The sequence below is a fragment of the Odontomachus brunneus genome, unplaced genomic scaffold (genome assembly GCF_010583005.1).
Source record: "Odontomachus brunneus isolate Ranch 3 - 2012 unplaced genomic scaffold, Obru_v1 Obru_scaffold_194, whole genome shotgun sequence".
NCBI classification, from domain to species: domain Eukaryota; kingdom Metazoa; phylum Arthropoda; class Insecta; order Hymenoptera; family Formicidae; genus Odontomachus; species Odontomachus brunneus.
In genome coordinates, this window is record NW_022639644.1 from 503,462 (window position 1) to 507,588 (window position 4,127).

At 39.7% G+C, this 4,127-nt stretch overlaps 1 protein-coding gene across 5 annotated transcripts in view; it reads right to left on the reverse strand.

The window, feature by feature from the left end:
- The window catches only part of LOC116851842 (nuclear fragile X mental retardation-interacting protein 1), an 87,185-nt gene that overhangs the window by 31,705 nt on the left and 51,353 nt on the right, over positions 1–4,127 (reverse strand). The gene's annotated exons all lie outside the window — the stretch shown is intronic.

Below are 4,127 nucleotides of genomic sequence, written 5' to 3' on the forward strand. Positions count from 1 at the left end.
GACTACAGTCGCCAATCGACGAACAATAATCTGCCAGGAGCGGAGTCGGTCTCTCTTAGAGCGGATAATCGGAATCGGATTCTCCTTCGAGAGCGGTGGATCGGTTCTGATTCTCTTTCGAGAGCGGATGATCGAAATCTGTCGATTACGATTACGCGGAATTTTATATACCTCGAATCTCGCTTGATTCGCTATTTACCGCTGTTGTTCGGCGGTCGCGCTGTTTATTGTTTTGGAGGACGCGCTGTCCTCTTGCGCTTTCGGTTCGCGGTGTTCGGCTTGCGTTGTTGTACTTTTTTAGTAACGATTAATTACGCGTCGTTACAAGGCTTTTGTGAATGAACCTTTGTTTCCGAAATATTGCGATGCAAAATGAGAGTCACGGAACCGTGCCGCATATAAGGCATAATGTAATACGGCTTTTCACCAAAGCGGCGTAGCTGAGCAGACTAATGCTGCAATTCTAAACAGAATCGTAAGTCTCGTCAAATACGTAAAAACTTATGAATAGATTTACAATTCTATGCAATATTATATTATAGCACAATTACTTGTAAATATTTACGATTTCATGTAATTTACGATATTTATAAGTGATTGTACGACATATGATATTGCATACAATTGTAAATCTACTCATAAATTCTTATGAATTTTACGAGAACAAGTTACGAGACTTACGATTCTACTTAGAATTGCAGTATAAGACTCTTGTGCGGGTCTTTTTTGTGCCGGCGGCGAGCGTTCGAGTCTGACGAGGCGACGGCGTGCATTTTTTTTTTTTGTACTGTCGGACATATATGTATACCTGTATTATATATTTTTTGTATTTCTGTGTTGATGTAATTGTTATGTGAGCAATTAGGGCAATGTCACGTCGCGGTAATGGAAAATAATGTGAAAACATACTGCTTACAATTATTGTAGATAATGTGTTAAACGTTTCGCACTGTGCATAATATGAAAAAAATAAATATATTCGAACAAGGTAGTCGTATATGACTAGGGAAGTATCCCAGCAAACACATTGTAACACTTAACATACAACATACGTACAAAAGCCTCAAATATCAAAACAAATATCCAAACAAATATCAAAATGTTTGTTGTAATTTCCTACTTGACTTGTAACTGTTATATAACGTGTCTGCTAGGATACTTCCCTGCCCATATACGACTTGTATATTTACGAATTATATATTTATTTTTTTCATATTATGTGCAAAACATTCAACACATTATGTCTACAATGATTGTAAACAGTATGTTTTCACATTATTTTCCATTACTATAACGTGCATTACCCTAATTGCTCACATAACAATTACATTGACACAGAAATACAAATATATATATTACAGCTATACATATATGTCCGACAGTACGAAAAAAAAAAAACATTGCACGCCGTCGCCTCGTAGGCCGGACTCAAACGCTTACCGTCGGCGCAAGAGCCTTAAGGCCCATCTACTATGAGATTGGCAGTGGGCAGTAAGCAGTAAACAAATTGACCAATCATAGTCGATTATTGTTGTAATAATCGACTGTGGCTAGTCAACTCGCTTACTGCTTACGTCTTACTGTCTATTGCTAAACCAATTGTACATGGCCCTTTAGTCTGCTTAGCTACACCACTTTAGTGAGAAGCCATGCTACGTTATGCCTTATATGGGGCACGGTTCCGTGACTCTCACTTTGTACTGCAATATTTCGAAAACGAAGTTCCATTCACCCAAACCCTTTTAGGGTTTTCATACTCTATATTACGGCTATCGAATGGGCTATGTTTCGTCCCGAAATCAATTTTACAGTTGGCGTCATCTCCTTGTAAGGAAGGTGATTTTACACAAAAAGATGGATCGAAAAAGTAAAACAAAAATCTTTCTGTCAAATGTACACATATTGATAAATATTCAAAGTTTGTTTTTCTGGAAAACAAAGAGTGTCTTATATAAAAAAATTTTTATTCTACATTTTTCACTTACTTTTTCAAGTAAAATCACTTCCTTCTCGCTTTCCCACTAGTTCTGATATACTCCGTATATTTAAGATGTTCATAGTAGTAACGATGTTCACGATTTTATCAAAGTTTGAATAATAATAGAATACGTACTACTATTTTAAATAATGCCAACTTAAATTAAATTAGACTGAAATTTAATTGTTAATTACAAAATCAAGTTAATTATGAAATTAAATTAATTATATATATATTTATATTTTTTTAGCACGTTTTACGCGGGACATCCTGCGCGCGCACGCACGCACGCACGCACAAAGTATCTGGCTCGTACCGTACCAGAGCTAATATATAGCTAGAATAGGTTGGTGTGAGTAATGGAACGGGAGTCTTTTTTAAACAACTACGTGAAATTTAGAGATATTAACAACGAAGGATTTCTACCGAGTGGCAGCCCACTGATCAATCAGCACACGTGCTGCGGTGAGACAAACGCTGTACGCGCTGTACGGCATGACAGACTTGCCGGCCCAGCCTCCTAGCAACAAGGAAAACGCGTTGCTAAGAGGTTAGGCCGGCTAGTCTGTCATGCCGATGCTACAGCGCGTATAGCGTTTGTCTCACCGCAGCGCGTGTGCTGATTGCTCAGTGGGCTGCCGCTCGGTAGAAATCTTTCGTTGTTAATATCTCAAAATTTCACGTAGTTGTTTAAAAAAAGACACCCGTTTCATTACTCACACCGACCTATTCTAGCTATATATTAGCTCTGGTACAGTACGAGTCAGACACCCTGTATGTGTGTGTGTGTGTGTGTGTGTGTGTGTGTGTGTGTGTGCGCGTGCGTGCGCGCGTGTGTGTGTGTGTATATATAATTACAAAATTATTAAATAATATCAATGAAAATAGCATTTCAAATAGTGCGTTAAATTAATCTTAATATCCTCTAGAAGATTAACCCGGGCAGTGAGCCACGTTGCCACCTCTTCGTATAAATGGAGGACCAGCGCAGAAAAGCGCCGACTAGGTCCCCCAGGGGCGGGAAGCCGGAGAAGTAATGGCAACAACAGTCCCCATGATTCCCCACTATATCCCACCAGGAGACACCCGGCAGGGGTTTTAGTGGGTAAGCCCTCTTCTCAGTCTTTGCTGGGAAGAGGGAAAGTCTCACATAATTCGTGACTCTCCCCAGAGGATCGCAGATATGCGTAACACTTCTCCTGCCTCACCAAAAAAAAAGTCTTAATGTTCTCCACAATACGAGGGTAGTTCGAAAAGTTCTCGGCTTGACATAGAAATGATACCAGGGGTATCAAATTTATCGCTGACTAAGTTTACACAGCAGCTTAAAACCGGTTTAGTAACCGTAGTTAATGAACTCTTGAATCCAATTGGAGTATATTTCTAGATCTAAAAGAATATACCAATCGGATGCGAGAGTTTACTAAATACGATTATTACTAAGCAGGTTTTAAACTTAGTCGTGTAAACTTAGTCATCGTTGATGAAACATGAATTCATCACTACACGCTAGAAACGAAACAACAGTCCAAACAATGAATGGAAGCGGATGGAAGTGCTCCAAAGAAGGCAGAAACAATTCTATCAGCCGGGAAGGTGATTGTTTTTGGGATTCGCAGGAGGTGGTGCTCATAGACTATCTAAGAAAAAGCAAACTCATCAACGGAGAATACATCATTGCTGGAGCAACTGAACAATGCTATTAAGACCAAACGTCTTCATTGGCAAAGAAAAAAGTGCTTTTCCATTACGACAATGCACCCGCTCACATCTCTTCAATTGCAATTGCAAAACTCCATAAATTGCACTTCGAATTGCTGCGACACACACTATACTCACTGCATTTAACCCTCAGTGACTTTTTCCTGTTCCTAAACATGAAGAAATGGCTCGTTGGAAAAAAAATTCAATTTAAATACGGAAGTCATCACAAGACAAACGCTTATTTTGAAAAGTTAAAGAAATTGTATTATACTATATATTGTGACGTGGCAGCCAAAGGGCGCTCGTCACAAGTGCGAGACAGCTCGATTCGTGCGATTTTGCGTATACCGGAAGGGGGTTGCATAGCGCTCCTGGATTCGTTTTACGAGTAGAATCGACAGCTCTTCGCGGTCATATCGGTCGAGCGTAGAGGGGGGGGGGGGGG